Source organism: Monodon monoceros, unplaced genomic scaffold, assembly GCF_005190385.1.
Source record: "Monodon monoceros isolate NGI ecotype Baffin Bay Population unplaced genomic scaffold, NGI_Narwhal_1 Super_Scaffold_20, whole genome shotgun sequence".
NCBI lineage: Eukaryota > Metazoa > Chordata > Mammalia > Artiodactyla > Monodontidae > Monodon > Monodon monoceros.
In genome coordinates this window covers 2,648,748-2,656,092 of record NW_021703777.1, presented here as the reverse complement: position 1 = coordinate 2,656,092, position 7,345 = coordinate 2,648,748, and the positions used below count along the sequence as shown (strand labels likewise).

General features: G+C 44.0%; 1 pseudogene; it reads right to left on the bottom strand.

The window, feature by feature from the left end:
• Positions 1 to 355: 355 nt before the first annotated feature.
• Positions 356 to 2,515, bottom strand: LOC114903039 (annotated as a pseudogene).
• Between the last annotated feature and the right edge of the window lie 4,830 nt (positions 2,516 to 7,345).

Genomic DNA, 7,345 nt, shown 5'->3' with positions numbered 1-7,345 from the left:
CCTCTAGCTGGAATTTATTGAACAGATGTGCTTGTACATGAGCAAATTGATAACTGTTATAGTAAGAATAGAGTGGAAAAACCCTAAATATCCATCTATAAGCGTTTGTTCTGATGGACTCATGCAATCAAATACCATGCTGTAATAAAGAACAAGGAAATGTTTATGCCATCGAATAAGATATTACCAGGATATACTGCTAATCAGAAGAAGCAAGGTGTAGAACAGTGTGTAAAAACAGGGGAGGGAAATATATATATATATATATATATATATGTATATATATTTGTTTGTATAATCACAGAAAAGCTCAAGAAAAACACTTAAGAAAATGGTAGCATTGATTTCCCCTAAAGCTGGAATTTCCTGGTGGAAATTTTTGAAGTATTTCTTCAGTGGCCAGAAAGCTTTTCACTCTATACCTTTTTCATTTTTTGATTATATTCTTCGAACATGTAAATTATTTCTTAAAAAGCAAATTGATATAAAGTATATAGAACACTGGTGACACATCAGCATGCAATACGTATTAGTGCTTATTTAAAATTTCAGTTTAATGGTAATTGATTATCTTCCACTAAAAGATATGTAGAGAATTTAAAAAATCAGCTGTTTAAAAATGAAATACTATAAATTTTATAATATACAAACAATTTTAAACAATAATATTTGCCTTACTATAAATTATAAAGGCATTTCTTTTAGCCCATGCAGTCCCACAATCTGGGTCTGTTACCATTTACATTTCTCATAAATGGTGTTAAAAGACCTGGCAATTTTATTTTACTTTCTTCGAAATCACCACCAATGCATTTATTTGAGGGAAAAAGGGTCAAATCTTATTAGGAACTTGCAACTGGACAGGACTAGAGACACTGATCTACCTAACATCTGGGTGTTCACAGCCGCACAAGTAACCATATCCTGCACGTGAGGCGTCACCATGAAACCGACGAGCATTTGACAAGGGGGACATTCTGAGCAGTCACACGGTTTCCATTCAGAAGGTGCTGCCTTATCAGAAAAGCAGTGTTGAGAAAAACGAAGACAGCCTCCTAGCAAAGGCCTGGACATGACGGTGGCTCCTGAAAAGGGATCACACCCTATTTACAAAGCTGGAGAGCGAAGCTCCCAGCTGAGCTGCAGGATAAGAGGGGGGCTGACCTGAGGGCTGTGAATGGGGGCTGGGATCTGACCTCACAGCCTTTGCTCATCCAACCTCAGGCTCCACGAGCCATTCTCTGGCCCCCTGCACGAGGCAGACTCGGGAAATCTGCAAAGCCAGGGGATTCTGCCCCACCTTCCCCAGGCCTAACAGTGACCAATGCACTGGACGCAGTCTCACTGCCACCCAGCCCCTGCTTCTGGACAGACGCATGGCACCTACGGAAACTGAAGTCCAGCTGGCCTGGAGCACATCTAGGTCTTGCTGGGCTGGTCATCTTACACGTGTCCCACGATGGTCAGGCCTCACCCACGGTGTCCTGGCCGAGACAGTGTGCTTTTTTAGGTGATTCAGGTTACTCCAGGGCAAGGTATGATCCTCATGACACCCGGCAGAGAAGGAGGCTGGAGCTTCGGAAGAACTGGCCCTGCACACTCGGGTCCTTCCAGCAGCAGATCCGGATTCCAACACTGAGGAGTGAGGCGGTGGCCCAGCCTGCAGGTGTTCACAGCCACGAGACCGCCCACCAGCAGGAAGGGGTAGGTCAGTACGCTCACTGCCATCCCCATCACGTATCTGGGGTGGCTCTGGATGGCTAGGGCCTGGCTGAACCAGGAACCTGGATTCTGGTCGTTCCCCAGCCCCCCTGGAGTGTCACCCACCAGGTAGGCACTGAGGAAGCAGGCCAGCAGGTTACAGCCCTGCAAGGAAACCACACCTCCCAGGAGGTGAGGGATCAAGCCGACAAAGAATCCCAGCAGCCCCTCTTCTGTGAAAATCTTCCCAATGGAGCTCAACTTTCCGCTGTACTTGGCCTTCCTCCCACGAACTGGACCACGCAGCGCGCTGAGATGACACGCAGCGGGTGGGCCAGCATGTGGGACATGCCTTGCATCATCATCATCAGGTAGGAGGTCTCCTTCACCACCGTCGTCAGAGACGTCTTCGTGCCAGGCTTGACGGAAACCTGCTCCATCTCCTCCGGAGGGAGAACCTTCTTCACGCCGCCTGGGTCACGGTGCAGAGGGCGGTGGACGCCAGCCAGGGGCTCAGGCCTCGGCACAGCACTAGCTTCCCAGCCACCGCGCAGTGTCCTCGGCTTGGGTGGAGACACTCGGCGGGGAAAGGACCTTCCTCTCCGGCACGCTGGTCCCAGTGGTGGGGGGCGGGCAGTGGTTCGCGACCCCCTAGGATGAGCAGCTTCGCTAGAGCAGCGGCTGTTTGAGCACTGTCACTTCCGTGTGCAGCCCCACAGAAAGAGCCTCGGTGGCCAGCGCCATCTCCGGGCTGCCACTCCGCCCGGCTTGGCTCCGGGTCCGGTTCCACCTTTCCCCAACACTGATGTCCGGTAAGTTAAAAAATCTACTAGGTGTCCGTGCACAGAGGAATGGATGAAGAGGCTGTGGCACATATACACGATGGAATACGACTCGGCCGTAAAAAAGAACGAAATAAGGCCATTTGCAGCACCATGGATGCACCTAGAGACTGTCATACTGAGCAAAGTACATCAGACAGAGAAAGACAAATATCATATGGTATCGTTTGTAAGTGGAATCTAAAACAAATGATACAAACGAATTTATTTACAAAATAGAAATAGAGCCACAGATGTAGAAAACAAGCTTATGGTTATGGAATAAGGGTGGGGAGGGATAAAGTGGGAGATTGGGACTGTTATGGACACACTGTATACATAAAATAGGTAACTAATAAGGACCTGCTGTAGAGCACAGGAAACTCTACTCAATCCTTTGTAATGACCTCTATGGGAAAAGAATCTCTAAAAGAGTGATCTATGTATACGTAAAACTGATTTACTGTGCTGTACACCTGAAACTAACACAACATTGTAAATCAACTATACTCCAATAAAAATTAATTGTAAAAAAAATTCTACTTAGGCAACATGACTAGAAGGAAACGTTTTCCATATACAAATGAAAATGTCTCATGAGTTAGTCTTTGAGCAATTGAAAGTTTTGGGTAGATAATATGTGTCATTCAAGCGTCTCTCAAACATTCTTAGATTTTGAATAAGGAATGAAAACACTGAACGTACTCTAGAATTATTTATTTATAGTCGAGTTTTGCTTACAGTTCTGAGTTTGGAGCAAATCTGGATGAACTGTGAATACATGGAGAGTTCTTTTTCTATTTGACTTTCATGTATTTAGACCATCAGGATGCACACTACCTTTTTCCTCAATAAACTGAGAATCTAGGTCTCATTCTTATCAGATGTTCTACTATTAACATTCCATCTTGTTCTCCCCCATACTTTGGGAATAACAGCTTTTCTTTCACTGGTTTTTAATTTTTAATTTCTTAAACAGTTTTTAGGCCATGCTATATGTATAACATTAACAAGTGTCCGCTGGTGAAGTATTTTCTGGAATTTAAGAAGACTTAGATCAAATGGTGTCTCCCCTATAAAATTGTTAGAGATCTCCAAAGTTGAATCTCCCATTCTTTTCCCACGTCTTGAGTATTATACATGTTATTATGTATACACATTATTATACACAAATTATACATATTATACATATATTATAATGATTTGTCTCTTTTGTAAAACAGTGAACTCCTTAAAAACAGCAAGTCTATTCCTCCTTATAACTATATGTCAGGCCTGGCAGGTATTAGGTACTCAGTTATGTCAGCTGAATAAACACAGTTTTTCTCAGTAGATGTTATACTACTAATGGAAATAGTTCAGCAAGTATTATCACTTTATCGTATCTTGAGTATTTTCCTAGATATAAAAGTAAACTGAAATGAATAGAGTCCTCATCCAGCATGTCTCAAGAATGAGTACAGAGGAATTCTGTTTTCCTAGATCCCATTCCAATTCAACTGTGTACTAAATAATTATGATCTAAATTCTCCATTTGAAGCTTAAAAGATTTACTTATTTATTTAAAATTTATTTATTTTTGGCTGCATCGGATCTTCGTTGATATGTGTGGGCTTTCTCTAGTTGCGGTAAGCAGGGGCTACTCTCTGTTGCAGTGCGCGGGCTTCTCATTGTGGTGGCTTCTCTTGTTGCGGAGCACGGGCTCTAGGTGCGTGGGCTTCAGTAGTTGTGGAACGTGGGCTCAGTAATTGTGGCTCACGGGCTCAGTAGTTGTGGCTCGTGGGCTCTAGAACGCAGGCTCAGTAGTTGTGGCACACGGGCTTAGTCGCTCCGTGGCATATGGGATCTTCCTGGACCAGGGCTCAAACCCGTGTCCCCTGCATTGGCAGGAGGATTCTTAACCACTGCACCACCAGGGAAGTCCAAGATTTGTTATTTTTTAATGACCTGAACACAGAGCCTCCTTCCAACAGCATGGTCCAGTGGTCACTTTTAAGGGAATACTCAAGAAGCAGCTGAACCGGCTGGCTAATGTTTTCTCAAAAGCAACAATGATAAAACTATCATCACTAATGATAAAAACAAAACTGTTTTATTGGCAGATGTTCCCAAACATCGAGATAGAGAAAGAGCAATGCTCTTGCTGACCCAGCCAGCATGTTTCACGGCCTGACAGCTCTGACAACATAGCCTTGGGACATATTATTTAGCTTCTTCTACCTGGTTTCCTCCTCTGTGAAAAAGGATTCAAACACCAGCCTCACTGCTTTGACAGTCAAGGTTGACTTTTTTTTTTTTTGGATGATGCTTTGTAGTACAGATTTCTGGGGCAACCAGCAGAGTTCCAGGACTTAAATAGATCCATTGTTGCGATTTGAGGAAAGCCATAACCCTCTCTGAAACCTTTCTTCTTAGCAAGGTGAGATATTCCTTTCTGTGGGCAAAAATACAAGCTCATTTCTCTGCTTCACACTGGTCTGATATCCAGGGCACTCGAATGACTCTATCAACAGCATAGAAATCCTTCATTTCACATTGTCACTTGTCATCTCAATGATGGAGCCACAATTCAGAGCCTGTTAAAAGCCTAGCTGATACCACATAACCGTCAGCAGGAACTGCAAAAAGAACATGATAAGCACTTAAGCCCTGGTTTCGCTAAACATAGCCATCCTTCGAATTTGAATTCTAGAAATCTATACCCCTCAATAGACAGTACTATTCTGGCCACCTGTAAAAATGACTTAACATAACAATATGTTCCTTTGTATACTTGTGTTTTTTTTTTGGTTTTTTTTTGTGGTACGTGGGCCTCTCACCGCTGTGGCCTCTCCCATTGAGGAGCACAGGTTCCAGACGCACAGGCTCAGCAGCCATGGCTCACAGGCCCAGCCGCTCCACGGCACGTGGGATCTTCCCAAACTGGGGCACGAACCCGTGTCCCCTGCATTGGCAGGCGGACTCCCAACCACTGCGCCACCAGGGAAGCCCCTGTATACTTGTTTTTGAGGGTCAATACAAGAAAAAGCCTTGGGGAGTAGTAGAGTCTGTGTTTTGGTATTGCCATCCATCGTGTTATTTAATGCTCCTCTTATGAACTAGGGGGGAACCTAGAGATGGCAGACCCATCAATGACAATTCCATCTCAGTGTGAAAGCTCCTGAACAGGAGGGAGGTGGCTTTGAGAATGTTATAAAGAGAAACGGACAGATTGTGACAATGAACATTTCTGAGGACCGGCTGCCTGCCAGACGCTTACTGCTTCTGCAGAGTGAGAGCTTAAATATTTCTAGCCCATGATACTTTTTAAAAAATAGAGAAGGTACGACACGAGGAGAACGTAATTTGAGTGTGGGGACTTGCAGATGACAGCTCAGTTTTGGACACAACAACTTTGGTGGGATGTGGTATAGGAAAGAGGACTCAAAACCTTCCATGTGACAACTCACCTTTTTGAACTTCAGACTGTCACCACCAGCCATCAGTGTTGATCTACAATGGTTGACATGGACGCTAGGATGCAGATGATGCTTACAAGGCATGTGAAAGCATCAGGCACACAGCAGATATTCAGCAATGTTAGTTCTTTTAATTCCCACAAATCATTCTGCCAAAGGAACTGGATCATGCTGTGGGAAAAAAAAACCTCTTTTTCCAAAGACGTTTAAATGTCTACAGGAATTCTATACTGTACTTATCATTTTCAGTAAGTTTAAGGACATTAAAACTAATGTTAAGATTATTGGGAATAAGTCTTACTACCATGAATTATTCCATTAGAGATGTAGTACCATTGATTATTAATGCCAGAGCGAGGTCATCAAAGACCTCCGTGGTCACTATATTCAGTGGATGTTTTCAGTCCTCTTTTTACTTGACCTCCCAGGTTTACCTGTCAACCTGTTTTTCACTTTCTCCTTGAAACATTCTTTCTTTCCATGATACCTCATTGGTTTTTTTTGGCTGCGCTGCACAGCTTGTGGGATCTTAGTTCCCCGACCAGGGACTGAACCCAGGCTCTTGGCAGTGACAGTGCGGGGTGCTAACCACTGGACTGCCAGGGAGCTCCCAGACACCACATTCTTTCCTTGCTGTGTTTCCGACTTTTCTTCTCTGCCTTCATTTCAGACATATCCTTCTCTCCTGGGCCTTTAAATGTTGTGGTTCCTCAAGGCTCTGCCCTGGGACCTCTTCTCTACTCACCCTCTGCTCTGTTCCCCCCGAAATCACACCTGTCCCCATGAAATTGTCACCCGTATACTAATGACCCCTAAATTTCCATCTTGATCTTAGACCTCCCCCATGATATATCCAATTAACTATTCAACATCCCCACTCGAATGTCTCAAGGGTACCTCAAACTCAACGTATCCAAGACCAGACTTAGGATATTCTACTCAGATATTATCTTCTTCCAGTTTCCCACCATAAATCGCAAATAGCCTCCCCATATCCAGGTGTGGTCTGTCCTTCATCCATTCTCTGTCACATCCCATATCCAATCCATTGCTTGGAACTGTTGATTTCACACCTCCCTCCCCATTTGGCTTTCTCATCTATCAATTTTTATCCATCTTTACTATCAGCATCGTTGCACAAGCTAGAGTCACCTCTCACCACTATTAAGTGGTGCACAGCCCTCCTTCCATCTGTTATGGCTCCTTTGATTTTGTTCTCCATGCTAGAACCGGAGTAATCTTTAAAAATGCAAATCTTTTAATGTTAACCCTGCTAAAAATCCTACGTTGCCTCTTTAGAGATAATCCTAAATCCCCAACATATCACAAAAGTCTCTGTCAATCAAAAGGTCCTAACAGACCTTC